Source organism: Dromiciops gliroides, chromosome 1, assembly GCF_019393635.1.
Source record: "Dromiciops gliroides isolate mDroGli1 chromosome 1, mDroGli1.pri, whole genome shotgun sequence".
NCBI classification, from domain to species: domain Eukaryota; kingdom Metazoa; phylum Chordata; class Mammalia; order Microbiotheria; family Microbiotheriidae; genus Dromiciops; species Dromiciops gliroides.
Window position 1 is genome coordinate 575,956,594 of NC_057861.1, and position 13,056 is coordinate 575,969,649.

A 13,056-nucleotide genomic window follows, 5' to 3' on the forward strand; every position below is an offset into this window, starting at 1 on the left:
TTTGTGGTGGCAAGGAATTGGAAATTGAGGGGCTGCCCATCAATTGGGGAATGGCTGAACAAGTTGAATGTAATGGAATTCTATTGTGCTGTGAGAAATGATGAGCAGGCAGATTTCAGAGAAATCTGAATGGACTTGCATGAACTGATGCTGAGTGAGATGAGCAGAACCAGGAGAACATTGTACACAGTATCAACAACATTGTGTGTTGATCAGCTGTGACAGACTTGATTCTTCTCAGCAATACAACAGTACAAGATAGTTCCAAAGGACTCATGATGGAAAAGACTCCAAATCCAGAAGAAAAAGAACTGTGGAATATGGATGCAGATGGAACCATACTATTTCTTTTGGTTTTGGTGCTGTTGTTTATCTTTTTTGAGGTTTTTCCTTTTTGTTCTGATTCTTCTCTTGACTAATGCAGAAATATGTTTAATGTTATTGTACATATATAACCCATATCAGATTACTTGTTGTCTTGGGAAGGGGGGGGAAGGAGGGAGAAAAATTTGAAACTAGAAATCTTATAAAAACAAATGTTGAAAACTATCTCTACATGTAACTAGAAAATAATAAAATACTTTTATAATTTTTTTTAAATTTTAAAAAAGAAGAGAAAATGTATTTCATCTTAGAAAAAAGAAGAAAATTTGAACAACCATGTAGCAATCTACAATCATCAGTTAGAGAATTCCTAAGAAATAAGCTGCCCAACAAAATTAACCCTTCAATTTAAAAAGTCAGCAGACAGAGGGCAGCTAGGTGGCACAGTGGATAAAGCCCTGACCCTGGATTCAGGATGACCAGAGTTCAAATCTGTCCTCAGACACTTGACACTTACTAGCTGTGTGACCTTGGGCAAATCACTTAACCCTCATTTCACCACCAAAAAAAAAAAAAGTCAGCAGACAAGTTAACATCCAGAAAGAGAAATAAAATGAAAAGCAAACCATTATTTGAAGTGATTTAAGGGGGTGGCTAGGTGGCGCAGTGGATAAAGTACTGGCCTTGGATTCAGGAGTTCCTGAGTTCAAATCCAGCCTCAGACACTTGACACTGACTAGCTGTGTGACCTTGGGCAAGGCACTTAACCCCCACTGCCCCGCAAAAAAAAACAAAAAAAAAAAACCCACAAATAAAGTGATTTACCCTCTAGGGATTTGGGATGATAATGCATGCTTATACTTACTAGTTTGCCTTTGAATATAATTTATCATTACACGGTCAATATGGTTTTCTCCCTCCCAAAGAAATTTAGAGAAGACAAAGAAAAATAGCTGCACCAATTCTTCATGTGTTTCACAAACCACAATTGGCAAGCTTATTTCTGGATGGGGACTGGGTCGCTTTTGCATTTTGTTGTGCAAAACAAAAACTACATGTGGGATAAAAAATGGTGCTATTTCTAGCTAGTATTGGACATGCTTTCTGAGTTATGGGACAAAGAGATTTTGTGGTATCTATGTCAATACTCCCTGAACAATGAAATGGAATGTGAAAAAAAAAAAGATAGCTTTTTTTATTTTTACAGGCTGGGTACATGTTTCCCCATTCCAGGAAGCAGCAGGAAATTTAGGCATAGAATAAAACAAAACCATCTGGAGAGCCACAAGGAGGTCAATGGGATTAACAACCCAACACATAAATAATTTTTATTATTCCTTTCAAAGAGAAATAAATGCCTAGCAAATCAATATGAATTTGATTAAACTTTTGACCCTGACATGAAAATGTATTTACTCAAAATATAGCGATGTTTTTCGTTGAAATTATTCTTGTTTTTCCAATTAAATCAGCCATCAGTATTTCATCCCTCTTGGGTCTAGTTTTAGTCCTAGATAAAGTTTCAGTTTTTGATATCTCTCTCACCATTGCTTTATTATATTTGCTCCAAGAAAGGCAAGGAGCTTAATTTTGAAAATAAAATAATATTGCCTGAAGGCCTCTAGATCAGGTTGTTCTTTAGGAAATAAATCATTTCATACAGTAAACTAGAAAAGTCAGCACAATTTCTGAGGAACAAGAGAACTAGCAATTTTTAAAAAGCAATCTATAGGTGAGAAAATATGATAGAGGTATCAAGAGCTGAAAAATTTTTAAAAACTTGTGGAAAAACACAAAATTTTCAGTTCCCTCATTGGTGCCATTAACATTATTCTATCTGCATATAGTATCTTTTTTTTTGGGGGGGGGCAAGGCAATTGGGGTTAAGTGACTTGCCCAGGGTCACACATCTAGTAAGTGTCAAGTGTCTGAGGCTGGATTTGAACTCAGGTACTCCTCAATCCAGGGCCAGTGCTCTATCCACTGCACCACCTAGCTACTCCTTGCATATGGGATCTCAATGAAATTATTAAAAAAAAAAAAAGAAATTAAGAAACATTTCTTGAAACCTGACTGAACACACTGTGGGGCATAAAAAAATATATACACAAGCTTACCAAAACAACAACCCAGCATTTTTGACATTATATACAATGCTGATATTGCCTATTTAGCCCATGGTCATGTAGTATAGAAAGGAATACCACAAACATACTACTGTTTACAGGTAAATTTGTGAATCTTAAAGGACCATGTATGTGTGAGTTATTGATGTTAGCATTATTATTAAAACAAAATAAGTGAGAGACAGAACTGTAGTAATCCCAGGAGCTCTTGAACATTGAATCATAACATAAAAAACAGGAAACAGCAAGGATGGAAAAGCCCTAGAACTAAATACGTACAATCTCTCCATAGAGCATCATAGCATAGCCAACAACCAAACTCTCACTCAACATTCTTGCATTGATGTATTCTTCCTCTAAGCCCCAATGGAAGCTTTCACCTACTACCACTGACCCAGCTGCCTGTAAGATATAGGTGTACGATATGTAGGCTACTAAATCTATTGTCACATTCCTTCTCAAAGATACCTGAAGAGCTGCAATTGTGAAACAACTTAATTGTCATGCATTTCATAAATATACAGAATAGACACACAATTATATCACATAATTGTGTATGTATGTATGTATATCTTTTTTTCAATAAGAGTACTTAAACTATTCTAATGCTCCTTCCAAGATTTTTATACAATTTCCAAGTTTTTGCCCAATTAACAAGTACCTTCCACTACAAAGAAAGGTTTCCTGGACTCTTTAAGCATCACTGAATAGCTCATTATTATTTTGAAAATATAAACATCTTAAATAAACATATGTTTATCTACTGAGCAACATTGGAAAGGCATAAATGGGGGTGTTTAGAGAAAAGTTAAGAAGACAATCTATAATTATGTCAACAAGCATTTATTAAACGGATACTATACTATTACTACTATACTAAGCACTGGAGAAACAAAGAAAAAGGGGGGCAAAGATCATAATCCTCAGATATATTGATAGAAATAACAACAGAATTTAGTAACAAAGTATTACAAATGTGTTTTTATTAAATTAACAGACTAGGAAAGGCCATGTATTATAATAAATAAGAGCAGGCTTTGTAGTTAGGGAGATTTGAGTTCAAGAACCGATTTACAACCACAAAACAAAGATGATTGTTGCCGATTTGTAAATAATAGGCTTTTCCCCAAGAAGCAACAGAAGGCAGTTTTCCTCATTCCTTTGTAAATCTATGGAGGGGGTGAGGGGAAGGGGGGCAGCTAGGTGGCAGAGTGGATAGAGCACCGGACCTGGATTCAGGAGGACCTGAGTTCAAATTTGACCTCAGACATTGACACTAGCTGTGTGACCCTGGGCAAGTCACTTAACCCTCACTGCCCCACAAAAAATTTTTTTAAATAAATAAATAAGTCTATGGGTATGGAACACTACATATACTATTAGCTTTTTTTTTTTTTTAAAGCCTGATGTATATGTACTAACTGTGTGACCATGGGCAAGTCACTTCATTTTAAAAGTCTTAGTTAAGTCACTTATCTTTTCTGAGACTCAGTTTCCTCATATGTCATAAGACATTTGGATAAGATGACCTAGCTCTACATATACGATCCTATGATTCCCCAGGCAACTCTGTAAAACTCCAAGTTAAAAGTGTGTTGCAGATCTGCACTGGAGAAAGGAATTTCCAGGTGAGGATTTCTCCACACTGAAGAAATTTTTAAAAAGAAGTGAAGAAGAGAAGAAAAGATGAAGAAGAAAAGAAGAAGGAAATGCTTGTCACAGAAAAAAACAGTATGCAAATGTAGTTTTAACAGAAAAATACATTTAGTTGCATAAAATTAACTTTTGGTTTTAAAGCCTAAAAATTAACAAGCACCTATGTTGTAAAATATTTAATTTTTAAAATGTAATTGATCTAAGACACAGGTACATCAATTCAGTTGATAGATTTCACCATTAAGGACTTTCTTTGGAATAACACACCCCAGCTTCATATTGTCACTTGGTTCTAATTCCAAAAAGCTCCAACCAACAAGAATATCCAACTTTCCTCAATTAAAAACTTAGCATTTATTAACTACATTACAGACATCACTACTTTCTATATGTTTCAATCCACTGTCATGAGATATTCACTAGGTATCTATGTTTAGGCATCATTACAATAGCTACTTCTTTCAATTGTTTTGCCTATGGTGCTTACCCAGGGCGCTGCCAAAGATTCACATGTCTTCGGCTCTCGGGAAGGAGTTCTCTCTTATTAAGTGGGGTGATGCCAACTGCAGCTTCCAATATCGTGAAATATTTCTTATACCTCATCTCTTCTCTTTGTCTGTCTCTCAGCACATCAGCACAGGGATGTATAAATTAAAAGCAGTGTTCACTGACAGCAGTTTTAGTAATCTCTATACTATAAGCTGCTGGGAGTTTTTGGAGTGTACTACGTATTATAAGCTACAGTTATAAAAATAACTTTGCAAGGGGAAAATGGCCAAAAAACCCCAACAAAAACAAAAAAGAAGCTCTGCTGGATTCCCCTGAAATGTCAAGTGTTATATAATTCTGTGGATCTTTGAATAAAGCACTAATGAAAATGATTTTCAGGACAATCATGGTCTGTTCTAAGCCTAGTTATCTAATGCACACACTCCAATTTGTTAATCCTCAGATAAATCTTTGAGGCTGATAATCTTTCAAGTACTAATGGCACAGGAGGTGATTTACTTCTAAATAAGGGCTAGTAATAATTGATCCAGAAAGTCTCCCTGCTTCTAAAAGGACTAAAATGAAAAACACACTTTCCCATTTTAAAAGTCTTCTTTCAAAGGCTGTATTTTGCTAAAAAGTGGCAGGCAATATTTTGGTTTAAGTTAAAATATAGAACTTTCTTGGTGGAATGAACTCCTTACTTTGGGCAAAGAATTAAGAAAAATTTTGACAATTCTTTTACCCCCTTTGGATTCTAATGGATGCCCTATTCACTAATGCTACCAATTTCCCCCTTGTTTTATAGGTAGAAACTATATTGCCTGGTTGTCTGAATACTGAATAAAGCTCTAAACTAACTACATGTGCATAGGAAACATAAACTGGAAAAAGGAACCATTAGACATCCAAACCAAAGCTATGTAGTCTTCTTCCCCAATACTTCTCTAATTAAAATTATTGGGGGTATCTACTCTTTCCTCAGTAACAAATGTTCATGTTCATCTTGGGCCTGAATTACTCATAACAGTTTCAATGATCTTTCTGAGCATCCATTTGTATGTAAGGGTGGGCATTATTGATCAGTTGATCAATTAGACCATCATATTCAAAGCAAAGGATAACATTCTGATACATTAACCAGGTGAGAACAAATTTTGTTTGGTTTTGGTTTGGGGTTTTTTTTGTTTGTTTGTTGGGGCAATGAGGGTTAAGTGACTTTCCCAGGGCCCCACAGCTAATAACTGTCAAGTGTCTGAGGCTGGATTTTAACTCAGGTTCTCCTGAATCCAGGGCTTTACCCACTGAGCCACCTAGCTGCCCCTGAAAACAAATCTTAATAAAAGATTCTAGACTAAATATTTGAGGAAAGTCATTGAAAGACAGCATATGAACTAGAGTGAAAATTATAGGAAATGTGTTTGTATAGGTTGAGGTCATGCATTATGGGTCATTTTATAAAATAGTGAACCAGCTTGGGACCTAAGAAAAGTAAGCAACTGGCAGCTTAGGCTGAGGGAACTTCTAGCTCAGCCTTTGAGGAGGTGAGAGAAGGAAAGGACCCTGGCTTCTTCCTTCCGACCTTGTCCCAAGAAAGACCTTGAAGTTTGAGCTTTAAAGGGTCCATTAGAATCCAGGCATCATTATCCCTGGGATAGCAGTGGCAGATGGCAGCATCTGCCCTGTTGAATAAGATGTTGAACTAAAATCTCCAATTTCTCTTCCAACTTTAAAATTGTGCAGTTCTATGAATTCTCAATTAAATTAAATAAACATTTATGAAGTGCACTGTGATAGATGCTAAGTATTCAAATATGAAATCATGTAGGAATGAAAAGAAATATATAGGTCTTGCCTACAGTAGGCATTTCATAAATGTCTGTACAGTTGAACTGAACAAGAAAATTAATTTTTGTTCAAGACCCATGATTCCATCATGTAGAAAACTCCAATACAAACTGGTCTATAACTTACAGTCTTACTATGGCACTGAGGGGACAATAAGTGACTTTTCCATGGTCATATACTTGTATTTGTCAAAGACGGGGCTCCCTTTAAGTCCCAACTAAAATCTCATCTTTTATAAAGTACCTTTCCTAATCCCTCTTAATTCTAGCGCCTTCCTTCTGTTAATTATTTCCCATTTATGCTATTAAACATAATTGTTTAGACTATGGTCTCCTCAAGAGCAGGGACTGTCTTTTGCATTCCTTTGTATTCCCAATTCCTAACAGTATGTCTGGTACATGGTATGTTCACTGATTGACAGAAGCCTGGGAGAAAAAAAGTATATGCCCATTGAGGAAGAAATGGCTAAATAAATTGACATGTGAATGTAATGAATTACTTCTTCCCCTTAAGGAATAAAGTATAGGGGAAATACATAGAAATGTGGTCAGATATAGAGCAAAAGAAGCAGAATTAGAACAATGTCCACAAAGAACATCACTTTGGACAAATCACTTAAACTCTCTAGGTCTCAGGTTCCTCAACTATAACCTGAAGGAGTTGGAGTAGATGGCCTCTCAGGGGTCTACTAGCTCTAAATCTGTGATTTCATTAATTCAGATCAAAGACAAATGATCAATGTTGGTTCCAGATGAGTGATGTTAAAATAACTTTGTTGCAAGGAAAAGTCATGGACTATGGTTGTAGAACATTTTGTTGTGCGTTAGTCATCAATAAAATATTTTAAGAGGTCATTAGTGACCTTCAAGAGAACAGTTTCAGTTGACTGGTAGAAGCTATTAAATATACTTTGCTTTTTCTAATTAATAATCCAATGTTGGCTCTGATAAAAACAATAAGAACCACCATTTATATAGCAATTACCATGTGCCAGGCACGGTGCTAAGCACTTTACAATTGTTATTTCATTTATCCTCATGACAACTCTGGAAGGTAGGTACTATGATTATATCCATTTTACAGATGAGAAAACCAAGGTAAACAGTGGTTAAGTGACTTGCCCAAGGTCATAGAGATAGTAGGTATCTATTCTACTGTACTACTCAGCTGCCCTTAATAACAGTCATAACAGTAAAAGAGCCATTCAGTCTTGGGTATTTCTGGTTACTGATAATATATATATGGTAGTAAACTGCAAGAAATAATGGGGTTTTTGCCAATGCCCAAAGGCCCCAACCAGAGGAGATTGATTTAGATTGATTGAATTAAGTGAGACTGCTGATTAGCTCACTTAAAGTTGACTTGATTAAAACCACACCTGCCTGACTCCCAAGAGGGAGTGTTCTCAGAGACAGTGGACAATGACATCAACACGAGACCACCCTCAAGTCCAGTGAACCAATGGATTTGGTTTACGCTAGCCAATCAGCTTGAAGCAATGTGTAAGGACTGCCTCTTCCAGTGGACACAGGAAGTGCTGCTCTCTCTCTCTCTCTCTCTCTCTCTCTCTCTCTCTCTCTCTCTCTCTCTCTCTCTCTCACAGTTCATTGCTCGAACAAACTCATGGTGGCAGAAGACTTGGGAGAAGAAGGAGGCCAGGCTGAACTCTTATCTCTCCTCTAGGGTAGATAGGCTTTCCTATCTTTCTGAACTGTACGTGTTCTCTCTTTACTCTTTAATAAATGCTTAATGTCCAAAGACTGGTGCCAAAGTATCTAATTTATAAGTAAACCCTAGCTAGCTTTCCCTACACTTGGGACAAAATTAGGCTTCCACACATTTTGTTTTACTCCTAACAAAACTCAACAAAGAGTACATTTATTTGAATATGAAAATAAGGACAGAATAGCATTTATTTATACCTATAAGGGGATGACCTATAATAATTAAGGAATTTTCAGGTTGCAATGTCCAGTCCTTAATTTATTGAGCCGGCAAATTCAGATTCCTTGCAGGACATCTCTATATAAATATTTATTTCTACCTACAATGCACATTAGTTAATATTTGTGATTTCTTTTTTTGGTTTTGTGTTTTTTGGTTTTTTGTGAGGAAATGAGGGTTAAGTGACTTGCCCAGGGTCACACAGCTAGTAAGTGTCAAGTGTCTGAGGTCGGATTTGAACTTGGGTACTCCTGAGTCCAGAGCCAGTGCTTTATCCACTTTGCCACCTAGTTGCCCATATTTGTGATTTCTAAGTTTTTTTTGTTTGTTTGTTTTTTAGTTTTCTTAGTGAGGCAATTGAGGTTAAGTGACTTGCCCAGGGTCACACAGCTAGTAAGTGTTAAGTGTCTGAGGCCGCATTTGAACTCAGGTCCTCCTGACTCCAGGGCCGGTGCTCTCTCCACTACACCACCTAGCTGCCTCTATTTGTGATTTCTAACAGCCAACATGAGACATTTAACTTTTATTTTGGACTATAAGTACTTTAGAAAAGTGGGCAAAATATCTTGGAAAAATTTCTAATATTTCCCCTAGACAGCCTGGATTCCATGGTATTAATTGGCATTGGTCCAACAGGTTGGTCAAGAAATGATTAGCAGAAATTTTACCTGGGAATTTTCCTATAGCATAATATCTTCTGACTATAATTGTTACCTCTGAGAGGGGGAAAATGGGGGAGGGGCATCATCACCCTGGTCAATTCTGAGAGGAAAATATAGTTACACTTAAACAATAATAGCCTTTGGTCTAACACATAGACTTTTCACTGATGCACCATAAAGAACTGAAGCAGAAAATTCCTTCACATTAGAAAAGTTACATAACACAAGGAAAAAATTTCAAATCAAACTTGCTATCATCATAAGTGCTTTATGTTGTTGGTGTTCAGTCGTTTCAGTCATGTCCAATTTGTTGTGACCCCATTTGGGGTTTTCTTGGCAAATATACTGGTGTGGTTTGCCATTTCCTTCTCCAGGGTCAAACAGCTAGTAAGTGTCTGAGGCCAGATTTGAACTCAGTAAGATGAGTCTTCCTGTCATCGGGCTCTGCACTTTATCCACCACACCATCTAGGGTGCTTTATAAAGCCTGCTATCATAGATTTAGGACCCTTCATTTTACAAATGAGGAAACTGAGTCCCTAAAAGGGTTAAATGACTTCCTTAAGTTCATAAGAGGTACAGTGTTTTTGAACCCAGGTCCCCTAGGACCAAAGCAAGTATCCTTTCCCACTGTATTATACTATCTATACCTCTCATTTTAAGGTGTTTTTACTTATGTGAAGCTCAGACAATATTAAGAAATTTCTCTTTCAAAGATTCCTTTTCCAAGGCATATAAATATTTTAAAGTAAAAAAATTTTCTTAGAACAATATATCTATTCTTTTCCAATGTTTTCATCAACAAGGTCAAAATTGGGCCAGTAAAGTAAGACTTTCATTATGAAAAGAATTCTGTATTATTAAATACAGGAAAGAATTTACAGTGGTTCCATAAGTAGAATTGTTCTGTTTTTTAATTTATTTATTTATTCAATTTTCTAAAAGTGTGCTCTTTGTATAAACTGCCTCATAAAAACATGTAAGGACAATAACACATTGAATAAAATAAATCTGGCCAAAATACCATATTTAAGCATATATTTATTATGGGATTTTCTTCTGAGATTTGGGTTTTGGATATTTTGGGGTAACTATTTCTTAGTTACTAAAGATGTTAAAAAAATGTGCAAAAATAGGGTAGCCAAATATTATTTTATAATTCACACATTCACAGGGCACACTGAAGACATATTTACACTCCTCCCCCCAGCTATGGTGAATCCTCCTAATTTTTAAAAACTTGTTAAATAAAAAATGGAAACAAATATGCCAAATAGTTGCTTTGAAAGGTAAAGTTCCAGTTTGAGAGAACCACCTTGTTTAGGAATTCAAAATAACATCAAGGGGCAGCTAGGTGGCGCAGTGGATAGAGCACTGGCCCTGGATTCAGGAGGACCTGAGTTCAAATCCGGCCTCAGACACTTGACACTTACTAGCTGTGTGACCCTGGGCAAATCACTTAATCCTCATTGCCCTGCAAAAAAAACAAAAAACCAAAATAATATCAAATCAGACATTGGTTTATGGAACAGCTTGGCTGCCATGAAGGTAAGGGCAGAGGCAGATGTTCTTGTAGTCAGATGGCATCTGGACATAGCCAGACTGACATTTAGGTATGAACCAAGTCCAAGTCTGAAACATTGTCCCTATTGCTCATTATAAAGCATAAAGAGACCAGTGGAGTCAGGAGAAACTGTATTAAATTTTTTAATCTGATACTAACAGCTATATGTTTTTGAGAAGATCATTTAATTTTCCTCATGCTTAATTTTCTTCCCGACAAAATAGACAGATGAAGAAGATGGGAGCATGAGTTTGTAAAGATTCTTAGGTCCCCATGCACCCCCTAAAAATTAACAAGAGAAATTTTTAAAATAGATAGATAGATAGATAGATAGATAGATAGATAGATAGATAGATAGATAGATAGATAGATAGATAGATAAAACGTGGCCAGAAATAGTCACAAGAAAATCTGAATTCATCAGAAAATAAATAAACAAGCCAACTAGGTCCAATGCAACTAAATTTTTTTGAATAACAGATTTGCAATCAGAAGACCTGGCATCAAATTCTGACTACTATTTACTATCTTGTACAAGTCATTTTTCTCATCTGTTAAATGAGGGGATTTGGTCTACATGTCCTCTAAGGTTCCTTCTGACTCTAAATCTCATGATTTTATGAGCTGATTGATAAAAGGCAGAAACTTAAAGTACCATATTTACAAACCATTTTGATCCAGACTATGACTTCCATCCTCATTCCTGGGCAAGTTGAGGATAGTCAGCATCAAAAAAGAGAAGAGGAGGGAAGGAAGAGAAAGGAAAGGAAAAGGAGGGGAGGCTCAGTAATTTCACAGGTTTTAAGGCTTGTGGAATGGTTATAGACAACATAAAGATGAAGTGATGGGGGAGGTAGAGATTACCTAGGGCAATCAGGAAAGCTCTTTTGAAGGAAGGAAAAAATGAAAAATCATTTATTAAATAGTTACTATGAAACAGGATGAATAGAGTATGAGATTTGGAGTCAAGAAGAACTAACTTAAAATCTAGCTTCTGACAATCGTTAGCTGTGTGACTCTGACCAAGTTACTTAAAGTTGTCACACTTTTCTGACCTGTTAAAAAATGGGGGTAATGATTGTGAGATTAAAACGAGGTAATAATTATAAAAGGTGTTTTGCAAACCTTAAGGTGCTATTTATATTCTGCTGCTCCTTGTGTTAAGCATTGGGTATACAAATAGAAAAATCAAGGCAGGCCTTGCTCCCAAGGAGCCCATACTCTAACTGAGGAAGACAACATATAAAAGAAAGTTCAGCTGCAGGAGAAATGAGAAAGTTCTAAGGTTCATGGAATGGATAGATGGATGGTGAGGTCCAGGGAGCCTTTGCTTGCAATAATAGATACACTAGGTAGATGACAGTGTCAAAGTCTGTAAAGTATAGAAGCAAGGCAGATGGTAAGGCCTAGGGATACACCTTCTCACCAGATGGAATAGTTGGTGGTTCCCACGTTATCCGAGCGGTTTGAAAAACCAAGCAGTTTAGGTGGGTCCTGAAAATAGGGACTACCAAGGAGGGCAGTGAAGGGAAACAAAGGTAAGGAAGAAGGAGGATGCCCCCCTGGGGAGATGGGTGATGAACCAGAGGATGCCCCCCCCCCATCTTGCCTAGCAACATACCAGGCAACTCCTAGCTGAAGGAAAGGACAAAGAGAAAGCAATAATTAAGAAAAAAATCGGGCAGCTAGGTGGCGCAGTGGATAGAGCACCGGCCTTGGATTCAGGAGGACCCGAGTTCAAATCCGGCCTCAGACACTTAACACTTAACTAGCTGTGTGACCCTGGGCAAGTCACTTAACCCCAATTGCCTCAAAAATAAAATTTAAAAAAAAAAAGAAAAAAGAAAAAAAAGCACCGTGGCAAATATATCTGATAGAAATATGACATTCAGAAACCCACAGAACTTTAAAAGCAATTAACATTTCCCAGAGGCAGCTAGATGGTACAGTGAATAAAGCACTGGCCCTGGATTCAGGAGGACCTGAGTTCAAATCTGGCCTCAGACACTTGACATTTACTAGCTGTGTGTCCCTGGGCAAGTCACTTAACCCCAACTGCCTCACCAAAAAAAAAAAAAGTAGAATTGGCCAAATGAGAAAAGAAGTACAAAAGCTCTCTGAAGAAAATAATTCCTTAAAAAGCAGAATTGGTGGAAATTGAGGGGATGCCCATCGATTGGGGAATGGCTAAACAAGTTGTGGTATATGCATGTAATGGAATATTATTGTGCTGTAAGAAATGATAAGCAGGCAAATTTCAGAGAACCTGGAAGGACTTACATGAACTGATGCTGAGTGAGATTTGTAAAACCAGGAGAACATTATACTCAGTATCAACCACATTGTGTGATGATTAACTGTGATAGACCTAACTCTTCTCAGCAATGCAAGATAATTCCAAAGGACTCATGATGGAAAATGCTCTCCAAATCCAGAAAAAAAAA

At 36.8% G+C, this 13,056-nt stretch overlaps 1 protein-coding gene across 1 annotated transcript in view; it reads right to left on the reverse strand.

Annotated features, from left to right (window-relative positions):
* TJP2 (tight junction protein 2) overlaps positions 1-13,056 on the reverse strand; it is a 164,434-nt gene that overhangs the window by 136,244 nt on the left and 15,134 nt on the right. The window lies entirely within an intron of this gene.